Source organism: Ranitomeya variabilis, chromosome 8 (genome assembly GCF_051348905.1).
Source record: "Ranitomeya variabilis isolate aRanVar5 chromosome 8, aRanVar5.hap1, whole genome shotgun sequence".
NCBI lineage: Eukaryota > Metazoa > Chordata > Amphibia > Anura > Dendrobatidae > Ranitomeya > Ranitomeya variabilis.
Genome location: NC_135239.1, coordinates 65,249,373 through 65,268,365, shown reverse-complemented (window position 1 = coordinate 65,268,365; position 18,993 = coordinate 65,249,373). Strand labels below are relative to the sequence as shown.

The 18,993-nt window shown below is 45.8% G+C and overlaps 1 protein-coding gene across 2 annotated transcripts in view; it reads right to left on the bottom strand.

Annotated features, from left to right (window-relative positions):
- Window positions 1-18,993, bottom strand: part of PIGC (phosphatidylinositol glycan anchor biosynthesis class C) — a 58,163-nt gene that overhangs the window by 34,843 nt on the left and 4,327 nt on the right. Inside the window, exon 1 of one of the 2 annotated variants that reach the window (XM_077278023.1) lies at window positions 16,430-16,897. The exons of the other annotated variant lie outside the window; for it this stretch is intronic. The gene's annotated coding sequence lies outside the window, so the exon portion shown is untranslated. Of the gene's footprint in view, window positions 1-16,429; window positions 16,898-18,993 lie in introns of those variants that run through there. 2 annotated transcript variants of the gene reach the window in all.

The following is an 18,993-nucleotide window of genomic DNA, read 5'->3' as shown; positions in this document are numbered from 1 at the left end:
CACAAGTATATAGGCAAAAAAGTACAAAAGTTTATTTCCACACAAGAATATTACACACAATTTTTAAAACCATCTAAAAGATACAATCCACTTGGTGGAGTGCATGTCCACTCCAATCTATCATAGTACAATATTTTTAAAGGTATATAGTTGTACATATAAAGTACCTGGCTTTGTAAACATATAATGCACCAAAAATAAATTATATCACAACATTGCTGCATGAATCACATAAATAATCTGTAGGTTCTAATATATGGACTCTTAAGGTGGCGATCCTATGACCAATGTCTGCTATACACCCTATTATGGTTTCCACCAGTATATAATAAAGAGCAGTAAATATACATAGGGCTCCTATTCTAGGTGCTGTTGGTCCGGAAGATGGGAATGCATACTGGAGATCAAATACCTGGCCACTTTAAATAGTATCTACAAATATGCTCATATTATAAGTGCCCTGTGCCTCCCTTTTGTCTGTACCAGAGGATGGAATGTCTGGTGAGAAGAGGAAAAGAGACACGTGCTATATACTTAGCCCTGTCCAGTCCACTAAGGTCGCCCCCTCGTCCCATGTGCAGCGGTGCAGCCAGTATAGAATGGAGTGTGAAGTATGAAGACCCACGCGTTCCGACACACCAGGTGTCTTTTTCAAGGTGAGTATATCCAATATGCAGAAATACATTCTTTTTATAGTGTCTAGATTACTTTACCAATGAAGCAGCTGCGGGAAGCAGATTGCGGCTGTGGCGCCAGCGTGTACGGCCGTTAACCCGGAAGTTGTGGTGGCAAGGTCATAACATACAGAGCGCCTGCGCGTATGTTTTTTTGCGATCCTCTGCTTAGTTTCCTATGCGCCTACGCGTTTTAGGGAAGAATCCCCCACTTGATATGCGCTTGCGCGTCAGGTACGCTGTGCCTGAACCCTTTTCATGTCATGATTTGCATCAGCGCATTATATATCGTACCGCAAAGCGCTAGTAAGTTTGATATAAAAAAGAGAGGTAGATTATCATACAACTTTGACTCTTTGTATAGCTCCCACTAAATTGAAGATGTTTGATTAAGGTAACTACTACAGAAGCATGTCACAATTGGTGTTATACATCCTAAATCCCGTATTCCATGTACATTTCGTTCGTTACGTATTTTAAGAAAAATATGTCCCGAAACTTTCATTTATACAATGCAAATATAATACCAATTAAATATCAATCTGCCATGCATTGTTTTTTATATATGGACAACATTTTTTATATATACTCTTATTTGAACTATACTCAATGGGACTCTGTGCCCATACCTTATATGTCTTTTTAAGAGGCCATATGGACCCGAGCAAGGATAGCTCTATATATCCACCAAGGGTTTACTCTCAATGCCTCGTTACAGGCCCATGTGTCGATAACTGGCCTCAATTGGCATATGCATACCTCAAAAATAGTTTAATGTATTGCCATATTATAGTCCATGAGCATGATCTGGACAAATATCCTTAAATAACGCTGTTTTTTTGAGGACTGGATCCAAAAGTTACATCTTCTTAGTTGTTGTTCAGGATTTCTTTAGTATCTACTGGGAAGGAAAAGGGAAAGAAAAAATGCATAAGGGCATGCAGAACCTTAATGTAGGTACACATGCATATACCTATACATTTAGGGACCCCCCTGTATACGTACAATTGGATGTACACGAATGTGTGCAAACCAGGAGGAGGAGTTGTTAGATTACTTCTTTTTGTAGAAGCCTGAATAAAGCAACTCTTCATTCAGGCCATCCGGTGCTAGACTACCCAGTTCGTAAATCCATCTAGCCTCCCGGCGTAGGAGCTCCTCCGTTACATCACCCCCTCTTATATTTGAATTAACCCTCTCCAAACCCATAACCTTGAGGGAGTCTGCTACCCCTGCGTGGACCTCCAGGAAATGTAACGCCACTGACGAGATCACCTTACCTTTGGCTCTATCTGATCTGGCCAGTGCTATATTTGACAGATGTTGTTGTGTTCTCCGTCGTATCTCTTGTGTCGTCTGTCCGACATAAATTTTGTCGCAACCACAGATCAGTGCGTAGACTACATTGCGTGTTCGACAGTTGAAACACCGGATTACGTACCGGTAATGCTCTTTTATAGAGCCACGACAGCACCCACTGAGAGAGGGGATCCGCCCCTAGGAACAGGAAACCCTACGGAGAGATAAAAGGGGCGGTCCCCCTCGCTCCCACAGTTTGGGTTACAGAGATCGCGAGGAACCGCCCACCAGTATTAGTAGGCAATTCTATATCATCATTTTATCTTATACTACTAATATTTACAAGAACCAACCACCCTTATTTGTGCTCATATGTAAACTAATATATATATATATATATAAGGGAGGGAAGTGAAGGGGTGCTGTCGTGGCTCTATAAAAGAGCATTACCGGTACGTAATCCGGTGTTTTCTCTTCGCCACGACAGCACCCACTGAGAGACTTTCAGAGACAGTTATTTGGGGGGGATTATCGTGTTAAGAACCGATCTACCGAAACACAGGTCAGTGGAGGCAGATAAATCTAGTCTATAGTGACTATAGAAAGTAGTAGGAGACGACCAGGTTGCGGCCTTACATATGAGTTCTATTGGAACTTCTGCCCGCTCTGCCCAGGATGATGCTATCGCCCGGGTGGAATGTGCCTTTACAGTCTCAGGTGGATCTTCCCCTCTAGACGAATAGGCCAGGTATATCGCCTCCCGAATCCATCGGGATAATGTGTTTTTCGTAACGCCAGCTCCTTTCCTCTGACCCTGGAAGGAAACAAAGAGAGCCCTGCTCTTCCTCCAGGCGCTAGTCCTATCTAGATAGGTTATTACAGCCCTTCTCACATCTAAGGTATGGTATTTTTCTTCTTCCTGATTTGTAGGATTATTATAGAAGGCAGGAAGGAGAATTTCTTGAGATCTATGGAATTTGGTACTCATTTTAGGTAAGTAGGAAGGGTCTGTCTTTAGGACAATCCTATCTGGTAATATTGACATAAATGGAGGATCTACTGATAGCGCCTGTATGTCGCTGACCCTTCTTGCCGATACTAAGGCAACAAGGAGAGCTGTTTTGAGGGAGACATGTTTAATGTGAGCAGAATGTAGAGGCTCAAACGGGTGATTTGTTAAGGCTTCAAGGACCAGATTAACATCCCAAGGAGGTGAGTTGGGAATATGGACTGGTTCTGCTCTCTGGCAGGCTGAGATGAATCTGGATATCCATCTATCTCCTGCAACGTTGTGACTATACAAAGCCCCTAGCGCTGAAACTTGCACTTTCAAGGTGTTAACTGAAAGGCCTAAATCACGTCCTCTTTGGAGAAATTCAAGAATAATAGGGACTGGAATTTCTTTTGACAGGGCTGAGGGATAGAGGCTTAAAAATTTTCTCCATACTTTCACATAGATCGATGTAGTGGATCTTTTTCTACTCAGCAATAAGGTATCAATTACTTTATCAGAGAAGCCTCTTAGTTTTAACAGCTGCCTCTCAAATCCCAGGCTGTCAACCGTAGACCCTTCACATGAGGGTGGTTGAAGGGCCCCTGGAAAAGCAGATCTTGATTCTCTGGGAGAATCCATGGATCCGAGATGGACATGGCTCTGAGCAGGGAAAACCATGGTCTCTTTGGCCAGAATGGAGCGATCAAGATTACATTCGCTCTGTCCTCTCTTATCTTCCTGATGACTGTTGGAAGAAGGATCATCGGGGGAAAGGCATATGCTTTCTGAAATGTCCATGGAATCTGGAGGGCGTCGAGAACATCGGGGTTGTCTGTTCGGAACATTGAGGCGAATGTTTTTATTTGCCTGTTGTCTCTTGTGGCAAAGAGATCTATGTCGGGTATACCCCATTTCATAGTTATCATAGAGAATATTCGACGATTTAACACCCACTCCCCCTGATGGAGGGTATGACGACTGAGAAAGTCTGCTTTGGCGTTGTCTATCCCCCGGATATGTAGCGCTGATAAGGACAGAAGATGATCTTCGGCTATAGTCAAGATGTTTTCGGCTATAGACATGAGAGTGCCTGATCTCGTTCCGCCTTGATGGTTGATGTAAGCCACCGATGTCATGTTGTCTGAGAGTACCCTGGTATGTGTTCCGTGTAACTGTGGGAGGAATTCACATAGGGCATGATAGATGGCTTTTAGTTCTTTTTTATTAGAGGAGTCGTCTAACTCCGTAACCGACCACAGCCCCTGGACAACCTGGTCCCCCAAGTGTGCTCCCCAACCCTGAGGGCTGGCATCCGTAAAAATTATATTTGAGGGTTTGACCTCCCAGGGAACCCCACTAACTAGATGATCTGGCTGTAGCCACCAGGTTAGGGATTGGATTACGTCATTAGAAAGGGAAATTTTACCGTGTAATCGCCCCTGTAATTTTATCTCCTCATGTAAAATTGTATACTGTAAACACCTCGAGTGGAACTGCGCCCACGGAACTGCTGGGATACATGACGTGAAGGAGCCAAGCAAGGACATACCTTCCCGGAGGGAAATTATAGGTTTACCTAGTATGGACTGAACCTTATCCCTAATAGTTATTTGTTTAGATTCTGGGAGGAAACATTTTTGACTTAGAGAATCTAATATAATTCCCAAAAATACCTGCCGGGTTGTCGGGATCAGTCTAGATTTTTCCCAATTTATTATCCATCCCAAGTTCTGTAAGGATGAGATCATATGACATAGTCTTTGCTGACATTGTGAGGGGGATTTTCCCACTACTAGCAGGTCGTCTAAGTACGGAATTATGAGTGTGTCTTTTAATCTTAGATAAGACATAACCTCTGACATTAGTTTAGTAAATACCCTAGGAGCAATTGATAGTCCAAAGGGCATTGCTGTATACTGAAAGTGCCGTATACATCCATTTAATATAACCGCTACGCGGAGAAATTGTTGATGCTCTTTACAGATTGGTAGATGGTAATACGCATCTTTCAAGTCCAAAACCGCCATAAAGCAATGGGGAAACAGGAGTTTTACAGTGGATCGAATGGATTCCATTTTAAAAGTTTGATTTTCTAGGAAGGTGTTCAGTTTTTTAAGATTTATGATGGTTCTGAATGATCCATCAGGTTTTGTGATTAGAAACAGCGGGGAATAGAATCCTTTCCCTTCCTGAAGAAATGGAACCTCCACCAAAACTCCTTTGGATAGCAGATTCATTACTTCTTGCTGTAATGCCTCCTGTTGAGCCTGTGACTTTAAAGAAGTCAATAGAAATGAGTCCGAAGGGACTCGGGCAAATTTTAATTTTAAGCCAGAGGTGACGAGATTATTAGCCCAATTGTTCGAAGTTATTTTCCTCCATTGGTCTGAAAAAGAGGATAATCTACCTCCCACAGGTAGATCTGCTCTAACGGGGCTTGTCTTCAGATTTAAAAGGGCGCTTCCCAAAGAATGCACCTCTTTGTTTGGCGTCTCTAGGGGTCCAGCGATCTTGGTTTTTAAAATCTTTTCTTTTATTAAATATGGGCTTCCGGAACGCTTTCCTATAGAATGGAAGGTAGTTGTTATTAGGGAAGCCCTTCTTTCTCTCCCCCGCTTTAGTTAGAATCTCGTCCAGTTTGGTACCAAACAGGTACTCACCCTGACATGGGAGGCCACATAACTTAGACTTTGTCTGTGGATCGCCTTTCCAGCCCTTAAGCCATAGGGCTCTGCGTGCCGCGTTTGTGAGACCTGCTGATTTGGCTGCCAAACGTATAGAATCGGCCGATGAATCCGCCAAAAAAGCTGTAGCCCCTCTAATTAAGGGTATAGAGGACAGCAGTTTGTCTCTGGAAAGACCACTTTTAAGACCTTCCTCTAGGTCACTCAGCCAGACCAACATGGACCTAGCGGTGCATGTAGCAGAGATAGATGGTCTGAAGGCTCCCGTACACGACTCCCAGGCTCTTTTTAGTAGTGAGTCGGCTTTACGGTCTAACGGGTCCTGTAATGAGCCTGAATCCTCCACAGGTAGCAAAGATTTTTTAGATGTAGATGCTACCGCAGCGTCTACTTTTGGCGCTTTTGACCATGTCGAGAACTCTTCATCATTGAAGGGATACCGTCTCTTGGAGGATGGAGGTAACCCCCTTTGGCCCTGGCTTTCCCATTCTTTTTTAACTAAAGATTTTATTGCTGCTATCACCGGAAAAGAAGGCCTTTTCTTTTCCGATAAGCCAGCGAACATAATGTCCTGCTGTGTTCTGGGAATTTTAGAATCTTCGATACCCATTGTATTACACACGGACCTGACCAGGTTGTCAATACTATCCGTGGGAAAGCATGTATCTTGTTCCTCGTCTGAGGAAACATATTCGCAGGAGATGTCAGAGTCCGCTTTCTCTCTATCCGAAGATGGGTCAGATATAGGGGATTCATATCCTTTTTTACTTCTAGTATGTGGCTCTTTCTCAGAATCTCGCAAGGTTTGTAACTCTTGCCTTATCATGAGCCTGATGTCCTCAGATTTAACTGAGGCCTCCTCCCGCAAGGTAGAAGCAATACATGATTTGCATAACCTCTTTTTATAACTATCCGGGAGAGGCTGGAGGCATAATGCACACTGTTTGTGCTTCGTCTTTTCTGTTTTCTTTCCCTAAGTGTATAAAGGGAAAGGGAACACCAGTCAGCTTATGAGGGTAGGAGCACACTTACCCCAGTGAAGCTTTAACGGTACCGATTGACGAGGAGGTTTAGGTGGAGAATCGGATTTCTTCCTGGAGGATCCGCTCTGTTTGGAGCGACTGCTGCTGCCCCGTGTACGCAGGGTGGCCGTGGTGTCTTCTATGGAGAGCATCGCAGGGGTCTGTGACGCATCCATTGTGGACACCGGGCGCTTGTGCCGGTGTCCTTTTTACATGGGGGCCGCCATCTTCTTCCGGTTGAACCCGGAAGTGCTAACCACTTCCGGGTCGCGGCCATACTGTATGCACTCGCGCTGTCACCGGCATCAGCGCGGGTGCCGTCCACCTCCTCCTCCGCCCGGAGTTTCAATTCAGGACTCCCGGGTAAACTGTGGAGCTGCACGCCGCCTGAGCGCTCGCCAAAGCGCAGCGCTTACCTCTCCTCGGCGCTAGGTCCCGCAGACTGCCCGGATGGATTCCCATGAGCCAGGAACCCCTGCAGTTGTGGCCTCATGGCGTCTGCCAGCCGAGGGGGGAAACTGACGAGAGGACCCCCGACGCTGCATCCAGCTCTGGAGCCCTTGCCGTCCTCACAGGTAAACTGCGCAAGCGGCATCCAGGCTAGGCATCCTCTTCTCCGTGGATTCCCGTAGGAACAGGAAACCAAACTGTGGGAGCGAGGGGGACCGCCCCTTTTATCTCTCCGTAGGGTTTCCTGTTCCTAGGGGCGGATCCCCTCTCTCAGTGGGTGCTGTCGTGGCGAAGAGAAAATACGCTTTGGATTGTATCTGTGTGGACAAATGTCGGACTGAGATACCTCTATTTGCTATCATTCGTGGGCAAATTGTACAACCGCCACAAGGAAAGGATCCTTTATTTGGATGGCCTGTTCTTAATTTTGTAATGGGGCGTCTAAAGTGGCTATTGGATAAGTGATCTTTTAGGTTCTTTGCCCTTCTAGCCACTATCTTGGGTCGATCCCCAATGAATGATCTTAATCTTGGTTCACTCCTCAGAATCCCCCAGTTCGCGTTTAGGATACGGTAGATATCATTCCACTGGTTGTTGTATTTTGTGATTAGATTGATTGTATTTACTAAGGGCCTTAAGGCCCCGTCTCACTTAGCGATTTACCAACGATCACGACCAGCGATACGACCTGGCCGTGATCGTTGGTAAGTCGCTGTGTGGTCGCTGGGGAGCTGTCACACAGACCGCTCTCCCCAGCGACCAACGATCAGGGGAACGAGTTCGGCATCGTTGAAACTGTCTTCAACGATGCCGAAGTCCCCCTGCAGCACCCGGGTAACCAGGGTAAACATCGGGTTACTAAGCGCAGGGCCGCGCTTAGTAACCCGATGTTTACCCTGGTTACCAAAAAAAACAAACAGTACATACTCGCCTTTCGGTGTCCAGGTCCCTTGCCGTCTGCTTCCTGCTCTGACTGACTGAGCCGCCGTACACTGAGAGCAGAGCGCAGCGGTGACGTCACTGCTGTGCTCTCACTTCTCACTGTACGGCCGGCAGTCAGTGAGAGCAGGAAGCAGACGGCAAGGGACCTGACGGACATCAGATGGTGAGTATGTAGTGTTTGTTTTTTTTTACATTTACGCTGGTAACCAGGGTAAACATCGGGTTACTAAGCGCGGCCCTGCGCTTAGTAACCCGATGTTTACCCTGGTTACCAGTGAAGACATCGCTGGATCGGTGTCACACACACCGATTCAGCAATGTCAGCGGGGCCTCAACGACCAAAAAAAGGTCCAGGCCATTCCGACACGACCAGCGATCTCGCAGCAGGGGCCTGATCGCTGGTACGTGTCACACATAGCGAGATCGCTATGGAGGTCGCTGTTGCGTCACAAAACTTGTGACTCAGCAGCGATCTCGCTAGCGATCTCGCTATGTGAGACGGGGCCTTTAACCCGTGGTAGAAGTGCCTCCTCTCTTGTTTTTGTAGATACTATTTAAAGTGGCCAGGTATTTGATCTCCAGTATGCATTCCCATCTTCCGGACCAACAGCACCTAGAATAGGAGCCCTATGTATATTTACTGCTCTTTATTATATACTGGTGGAAACCATAATAGGGTGTATAGCAGACATTGGTCATAGGATCGCCACCTTAAGAGTCCATATATTAGAACCTACAGATTATTTATGTGATTCATGCAGCAATGTTGTGATATAATTTATTTTTGGTGCATTATATGTTTACAAAGCCAGGTACTTTATATGTACAACTATATACCTTTAAAAATATTGTACTATGATAGATTGGAGTGGACATGCACTCCACCAAGTGGATTGTATCTTTTAGATGGTTTTAAAAATTGTGTGTAATATTCTTGTGTGGAAATAAACTTTTGTACTTTTTTGCCTATATACTTGTGGTGTTCCTACCTTATTTGCATGTACCTTTCTCTTAAAAAAAAAAAAATTTTCTGTATACGTTCTACATGCTTGGTAGAGAACCCATGTTATCTATTGGATATTACTCTATGGTGCCCACTTAAAAAGGTTTTTTTCTCAGCAATTTTCATGTCTTATCACAGATTCTCAAAGAGATTCAGGTCTGGACTGTGACTGGGCCGTTCACACACGTTTTCTCATAGGGCAGAAAAAGGACCTTGAAGTGTCTAGTGGTGTCTATGGATGGTCAGAAGAGGTGAACAGATGGACAGAAGCCTCAGCAATGACAGCTAAGGCCACCTTTGCATATGGAAACCCACTGCCAGTCATACTGAAGGTTCAGCTGCAGGTCCTAGCTTCCTATAAATGGCAGGCTTATTGTAGCTGCAAAAGGAAACCGAAATGTGATCGTATAAATATCTCATGAGCAGAAAGCTCTTTGCTCCACATTGATCTGGGGGAGGATGTGGAGGGATTGAGTGATCTGGAAATCTCCTATGTGCAGATGAGTGACTGGTGTCTCACTGATAACACCACGCTGTGCAGTGCTGAGAACGGAGGGTATATAGCCTGGGAAGGGGCCAAGATCTAAGAAGCCTCCTCCGTAACCAGGTGATCCGATGCTTCTCCGTCAGACACCTGTGGCTGTTTCTACAAACCCCCCAATTACACTTAATTGTCCAGCACAATAAAATGTGACCACGATCAATAATTCTTGATTCTTGATAATCAAACTCATCTCAATCTTAACTATTTTCCGGCATTTTGATTTTACTTTCCCTCAAATCGTTCACATTTTCCATACAACAATGCTCCCATCCAAGGCACTTAATCAATTAACAGGAAATTAATAATGTAAAATGTTAAGTGGAATACACTGTTAGGAACCAAAGCATCTGGGAAAACACTGTGCTCAGGCGTCAGTGTCACATTTTATAATCAGTTTCTGAGATATTTATTACACTGGTATATTTTGCTATGTAATCTGAAAGCAGCATGATGTAGGGACAGAGAGCCTGATTCTAGTGATGTGTCACTTACTGGGCTACTTGCTTCAGTTTTGATAAAATCAGTGTTTTATTGGCAAGATATCACTAGAGGACTAGTTGTCTGGTGCCATGTAGTCCTTCTGCTGAGTAACCCCGCCCCCACCATTGATTGGCAGCCTTCTTCCAATATACACAGTAAGCTACCAATCAGTGATGTGGGCGGGGTTATACACAGCTCAGCATTCAGAGAACTGCTAGATCTGCAGCAGAGAAAACTGATTGTTAGCAAAACTGCAGAAAGAAGCTCAGTAAGTTGCATATTGCTAGAATCAGGGTCTCTATCCCTACAGTATGAAGCTTTCAGATTATATAGCAAAAACTTCCCTAGGTTTTTCATCCAGTCCCATTGTGTCAGGTGTATAAAGTCATACCCCTCATCACGCAGCCTACCTAAAGAGCTCTAAACCTCCTATAACATTAACATCAGCACCCAAACACTGCGTCAGGAGTTTCAGGGCATGGGTTTCCATGGCAACGCAGCTGCAAGGAAGCCTTATATCACCAAGCACAATGCCATATGGTAAAAGTAGTGTACAGCAGTCGCAACTGGATTCTGACGCACTGGAAATATGTTCTGTGGAGAGATGAATGACCCGTATCTGGCATCTGATTGTAGAGTCTGTGTTTGGTGACTGACAGGAGAACATTTCCTAACTGGCTGCATTGTGGAAAATGTACAGTTTGATGGAGGAGGAATAACGCTATGGGATTGTTTTCCAGGGTTGGTCGAGACCCCTTAGTTCTAAAGAAATCTTTATGCATGACACAAAAAAACTGAAGCTTCCAACTTTGTGGACGGTCCGTTTTTGTTCCCCATGACTGTGCCCCAGTGTAGAAGCCAATAGAGGCATGGTTAAGCAAGTTTGGTGTGAAAGAACTTGATCCCAACCCCATCGAAAACTTTTGGAATGAACTGCAATGGAGATAGCGAGCTAGATTATTCAACATCAGTGTCAGACCTCACAAATGCTCTTCTGGATGATTTGGCAAAAGTACACTCCAAAACCTTATAGAAATGCACTAGATAATCTCTTTAAGGCCGGGGTCACAGAAGAGCAGATTCGCTCATGTGAGAGAATCGGATTGTTTATGTAATGACAATCGGGTCAAATCAGGGAAATTGAGGAGTCGGAGGATTGGCTTACTGACTCCACAGCCCTGTATTCACACTCACCAGGCACGACTCCATTGCTGAACAAAAAGCGTGTTTACAGTTTGCTCAACAACATTTAGACAAGCCTGTGAAATACTTGGAGAATACAGTATGGTCAGATGAGAGCAAAATTGAACTCTTTGGATGCCATAATACACACAATGTTTGGAGGCCAAAAGACAATGCATATCACCCCACAAAAACACCATACCAACAGTGAAATATGGAGGTGGGAACATCATGCTGTGGGGATGTTTTTTAGCATACCGCATCAATGGACAAACGTACCAAGACATTCTTGATAAAAATCTGCCGCTATCAACCAGGATGATGAAGATAAAATGAGGTGGCGGCAGTTCAGCAAGACAATGATCCAAAGCACACAGTCAAGGAAACTCTCAGTTGGTTTCAGAGAAAGAAAATAAAGCTGCTAGAATGGCCGAGCCAATCACCTGACCTGAATCTAATAGAAAATGTAAGGAAGGAACTAAAGCTCAGAGTTCATAGAAGGAGCCCACGGGACCTTCAGGATGTGAAGAGTGTTTGTGTGGAAGACTGGGGCAAAATCGCACCTGAGCAATGCCTGCGACTAGTTTCTCCATATAGCAGGTGTCTTGAAGCTGTCACCACCAACAAAGGCTTTTGTACTAAGTATTAAATACATTTCAGTAAGCGTGTTCAACACCTTTTCCCTGTGTAATTTCTCATTATTACACACAACTTAATTTATGGATATCTACAGTTTGATTTCTTTGCCTGTGTGGATTGTTACCGATATATGGGGAGAATTTCATGGCAATAGCACCTATTTACTCCGAAAATGGTGATCAATACTTTTAATAATTTCACCCACTGTATATATTTGCGATTTTTTAGGATTAATACGATGACCTCTGTAGCATCATTATTACACAGTGACGTCTGTAGTGTTGTTACACGGTGACCCCTGTAGTACTGTAGTATTATTACACAGTGACCTCTGTAGTGTTATTACACGGTGACCCCTGTAGTACTGTAGTATTATTACACAGTGACCTCTGTAGTGTTATTACACGGTGACCCCTGTAGTACTGTAGTATTATTACACAGTGACCTCTGTAGTGTTATTACACGGTGACCCCCTGTAGTACTGTAGTATTATTACACAGTGACCTCTGTAGTGTTATTACACAGTGACCCCTGTAGTACTGTAGTATTATTACACAGTGACCTCTAGTGTTATTACACGGTGACCTCTGTAGTATTATTACTTGTGACCCCTGTAGTATTATAACACGTGACCTCTGTAGTGTTATTACACGGTGACCCCTGTAGTACTGTAGTATTATTACACAGTGACCTCTGTAGTGTTATTACACGGTGACCTCTGTAGTGTTATTACACGGTGACCCCTGTAGTACTGTAGTATTATTACACAGTGACCTCTGTAGTGTTATTACACGGTGACCCCCTGTAGTACTGTAGTATTATTACACAGTGACCTCTGTAGTGTTATTACACAGTGACCCCTGTAGTACTGTAGTATTATTACACAGTGACCTCTAGTGTTATTACACGGTGACCTCTGTAGTATTATTACTTGTGACCCCTGTAGTATTATAACACGTGACCTCTGTAGTGTTTTGACACATTGACCCCTGTTGTATTATTACACGGTGACCTCTGTAGTATTACTACACGGTGACCTCTGTAGTACTATCACTCAGTGACCTCTGTAATGTTATTACACGGTGACCCCTGTAGTATTATTACACGGTGACCCTGCAGTATTATTACACGGTGACCCTGCAGTATTATTACATGGTGACTCCTGCAGTATTATTACACGGTGACCCCTGTAGTATTATTACACGGTGACCCTATAGTATTATTACACGGTGACCCATGTAGTGTTATTACACGGTGACCCTATAGTATTATTACACGGTGACCCTATAGTATTATTACACGGTGACTCTGCAGTATTATTACACGGTGACCCTATAGTATTATTACACGGTGACCCTGCAGTATTATTACACGGTGACCCTGCAGTATTATTACACGGTGACCCTGCAGTATTATTACACGGTGACCCCTGTAGTATTATTACACGGTGACCTCTGTAGTATTATTACACGGTGACCTCTGTAGTACTATCACTCAGTGACCTCTGTAATGTTATTACACGGTGACCCCTGTAGTGTTATTACACGGTGACCCCTGTAGTGTTATTACACGGTGACCCTGCAGTATTATTACACGGTGACCCTGCAGTATTATTACATGGTGACTCCTGCAGTATTATTACACGGTGACCCCTGTAGTATTATTACACGGTGACCCTATAGTATTATTACACGGTGACCCATGTAGTGTTATTACACGGTGACCCTATAGTATTATTACACGGTGACCCTATAGTATTATTACACGGTGACTCTGCAGTATTATTACACGGTGACCCTATAGTATTATTACACGGTGACCCTGCAGTATTATTACACGGTGACCCTATAGTATTATTACACGGTGACCCTATAGTATTATTACACGGTGACCCATGTAGTGTTATTACACGGTGACCCTATAGTATTATTACACGGTGACCCTATAGTATTATTACACGGTGACTCTGCAGTATTATTACACGGTGACCCTATAGTATTATTACACAGTGACCCTGCAGTATTATTACACGGTGACCCTGCAGTATTATTACACGGTGACCCTGCAGTATTATTACACGGTGACCCTGCAGTATTATTACACGGTGACCCCTGTAGTATTATTACACGGTGACCTCTGTAGTATTATTACACGGTGACCTCTGTAGTACTATCACTCAGTGACCTCTGTAATGTTATTACACGGTGATCCCTGTAGTGTTATTACACGGTGACCCCTGTAGTATTATTACACGGTGACCCTGCAGTATTATTACACGGTGACCCTGCAGTATTATTACATGGTGACTCCTGCAGTATTATTACACGGTGACCCCTGTAGTATTATTACACGGTGACCCTATAGTATTATTACACGGTGACCCATGTAGTGTTATTACACGGTGACCCTATAGTATTATTACACGGTGACCCTATAGTATTATTACACGGTGACCCTGCAGTATTATTACACGGTGACCCTATAGTATTATTACACGGTGACCCTATAGTATTATTACACGGTGACCCTATAGTATTATTACACGGTGACCCCGCAGTATTATTACACGGTGACCCTATAGTATTACTACACGGCCACCCCTGTAGCGTTATTACACGGTGACCCCGCAGTATTATTACATGGTGACCCTGTAGTATTATTACACGGTGACCCTATAGTATTATTACACGGTGACCCCGCAGTATTATTACACGGTGACCCTATAGTATTATTACACGGTGACCCTGCAGTATTATTACACGGTGACCCTGCAGTATTATTACACGGTGACCCTGCAGTATTATTACACGGTGACCCCTGTAGTATTATTACACGGTGACCTCTGTAGTATTATTACACGGTGACCTCTGTAGTACTATCACTCAGTGACCTCTGTAATGTTATTACACGGTGACCCCTGTAGTGTTATTACACGGTGACCCCTGTAGTGTTATTACACGGTGACCCTGCAGTATTATTACACGGTGACCCTGCAGTATTATTACATGGTGACTCCTGCAGTATTATTACACGGTGACCCCTGTAGTATTATTACACGGTGACCCTATAGTATTATTACACGGTGACCCATGTAGTGTTATTACACGGTGACCCTATAGTATTATTACACGGTGACCCTATAGTATTATTACACGGTGACTCTGCAGTATTATTACACGGTGACCCTATAGTATTATTACACGGTGACCCTGCAGTATTATTACACGGTGACCCTATAGTATTATTACACGGTGACCCTATAGTATTATTACACGGTGACCCATGTAGTGTTATTACACGGTGACCCTATAGTATTATTACACGGTGACCCTATAGTATTATTACACGGTGACTCTGCAGTATTATTACACGGTGACCCTATAGTATTATTACACAGTGACCCTGCAGTATTATTACACGGTGACCCTGCAGTATTATTACACGGTGACCCTGCAGTATTATTACACGGTGACCCTGCAGTATTATTACACGGTGACCCCTGTAGTATTATTACACGGTGACCTCTGTAGTATTATTACACGGTGACCTCTGTAGTACTATCACTCAGTGACCTCTGTAATGTTATTACACGGTGATCCCTGTAGTGTTATTACACGGTGACCCCTGTAGTATTATTACACGGTGACCCTGCAGTATTATTACACGGTGACCCTGCAGTATTATTACATGGTGACTCCTGCAGTATTATTACACGGTGACCCCTGTAGTATTATTACACGGTGACCCTATAGTATTATTACACGGTGACCCATGTAGTGTTATTACACGGTGACCCTATAGTATTATTACACGGTGACCCTATAGTATTATTACACGGTGACCCTGCAGTATTATTACACGGTGACCCTATAGTATTATTACACGGTGACCCTATAGTATTATTACACGGTGACCCTATAGTATTATTACACGGTGACCCCGCAGTATTATTACACGGTGACCCTATAGTATTACTACACGGCCACCCCTGTAGCGTTATTACACGGTGACCCCGCAGTATTATTACATGGTGACCCTGTAGTATTATTACACGGTGACCCTGTAGTATTATTACACGGTGACCCCGCAGTATTATTACACGGTGACCCTATAGTATTACTACACGGCCACCCCTGTAGCGTTATTACACGGTGACCCGTGCAGTATTATTACATGGTGACCCTGTAGTATTATTACACCGTGACCCATGTAGTGTTATTACACGGTGTAATACACCGTCTGGTTCTCTACAGCTGACTCTCAGCTCTCCAGCACACTGTCACAACAGCTCCGTTTACAGCGTTACCCAGTTGCTAAGTAACCAGCCTCTACGTCAGAGGGGCGCGCCTGCAGAAAGCCCCCGGGCTGTCCAGGTCCTTGCCTGCAGGAAGCGCCGCCAGCTGAGCGATTACACGTTACGGCCGATAAGAAGTGGTTTATCGTGTACATCCTGCTACAGATCAGTCACGCACCGGTACCGCAGCCTGACACTTCCCATGAGCCTGCGCGGCCTTACCTCTGTGGTACAGCGATGTCGCCCTGTGTCAGTGAGACGCTTGTGCCCCGTAGCACTGAAGAGCGTCCATGTCACACTACAGCTCCCAGCATGCCTTGTGTGTCATGTGACTCCTGCCTCACAGGAAGGCGCCAACCATTGCTGTACTGTGCTGCTCGCAGGGTGACGTTACGTGAGTGTGCGCGGGACACGTGATCATCATCCGCCCTGTGTACGTGTGAGCGTGGAGCACCCGTCACTCACTCACCGGTGTGTACAGGGTGCTAGCCTAGCAGTGTGCGCACACTCCTGTCACCTGGTGTCCTGGCCCTCAGCCGCCACCATGACATTGCTGGACAACCCCGAGAACCGCAACCGGCAAAGGGCGGTGTTAATGGAAAGCCTGACTAAAGGGTTAATGTGGGAAGACGGTGGCTGAGGTGGGCCATCTCGCATCAGGATGTCGCACCACGAGCTGCCGGGACTGGTGCACAATAGGTGCTGATCGTCATCAGGAAAACCTTTATCTGTTTCCATTTGGGGCAGTAAAATGTTAATTAAGGGGGTAACCTGAAGTATGGAAGCCATTCACTATACATGGGACAGGAGAGAACGTCCTGGTCAGTGGGGACTCCCACCAATTCCTGTGAATGAAGCGGCAGTCAGTCATGTACACCTCCACTCCAATTATTCTTACGGGAATGCCGAAGACCAGGCAAGCGTCACACATTTGGCTATCTTTGGTCCCATTATTATTTATATAGCGCCATAAATTTCATGGTGCTGTACATGGGACGGGGTTACATCAAAATACAAATATCACTTACAGTAAGCAAACTAACAATGACAGACTGATACAGAGGGAAGAGGATGGAATTAAGGCTACTTTCACACTAGCGTCGGGAACAACCCGTCGCTGTGCGTCGGGCCGAGGTTCCCGACGCTAGCGTGGTCTCCGCCGCACAACGGGGGCAGCGGATGCATTTTTCCCACGCATCCGCTGCCCCATTGTGAGGTGCGGGGAAGTGCGGGGAGGTGGGGGCGGAGTTCCGGCCGCGCATGGGCGGTCGGAAAAAGCGGACCGTCGGGAGCAAAAAACGTTACATGTAACGTTTTTTTTTTCCGACGGTCCGCTACCACACGCCCAAGCGTCGCAAAACGGACGCGACGTTTTGCAATGCGTCGCAAATGCGTCGCTAATGTTAGTCTATGACGAAAAAACGTATCCAGCAAGAACTTTTGCTGGATGCGTATTTTCGGCAAAACGACGCATTTGCGACGTATTGCAGTTAACGCTAGTGTGAAAGTAGCCAAACATGGAATGGAGCAGTGGTGTGTATGATTGACCTCTGAGGAGTGCACAATTGAGGGCTGCGGTGTGCAGGATCGACCGCTGAAGAGTGCACAATTGAGGGCTGCAGTGTGCAGGATCAACTGCTGAGGAGTGCACAATTGAGGGCTGCGGTGTGTATGATTGACTGCTGAAGAGTGCACGATTGAGGGCTGCAGTGTGCAGGATCAACTGCTGAGGAGTGTACGATTGAGGGCTGCGGTGTGCAGGATCGACTGCTGAGGAGTGTACGATTGAGGGCTGCGGTGTGCAGGATCGACTGCTGAGGAGTGTACGATTGAGGGCTGCGGTGTGCAGGATCGACCACTGAGGAGTGCACGATTGAGGGCTGCGGTGTGCAGGATCGACCACTGAGGAGTGCACAATTGAGGGCTGCGGTGTGCAGGATCGACCTCTGAGGAGTGTACGATTGAGGGCTGCAGTGTGCAGGATTAACAGCTGAGGAGTGCACGATTGAGGGCTGCGGTGTGCAGGATCGACCGCTGAGGAGTGCACGATTGAGGGCTGCGGTGTGCAGGATCGACCGCTGAGGAGTGCACGATTGAGGGCTGCGGTGTGCAGAATCAACCACTGAGGAGTGCACGTTTGAAGGCTGCGGTGTGCAGGATCGACCGCTGAGGAGTGCACGATTGAGGGCTGCGGTGTGCAGGATCGACCGCTGAGGAGTGCACGATTGAGGGCTGCGGTGTGCAGAATCAACCACTGAGGAGTGCACGATTGAAGGCTGCGGTGTGCAGGATCAACCGCTGAGGAGTGCACGATTGAGGGCTGCGGTGTGCAGGATCGACCGCGGAGGAGTGTACGATTGAGGGCTGCGGTGTTCAGGATCGACCGTGTAGGAGTGTACGATTGAGGGCTGCGGTGTGCAGGATCGACCGCAGACGAGTGTACGATTGAGGGCTGCGGTGTGCAGGATCGACCGCGGAGGAGTGTACGATTGAGGGCTGCGGTGTGCAGGATCGACCGCGTAGGAGTGTACGATTGAGGGCTGCGGTGTGCAGGATCGACCGCGGTGGAGTGTACGATTGAGGGCTGCGGTGTGCAGAATCAACCACTGAGGAGTGCACGATTAAAGGCTGTGGTGTGCAGGATTGACCGCTGATGAGTGCACGATTGAGGGCTGCGGTGTGCAGGATCGACCGCGTAGGAGTGTACGATTGAGGGCTGCGGTGTGCAGGATCGACCGCGGAGGAGTGTACGATTGAGGGCCGCGGTGTGCAGGATCGACCGCGGA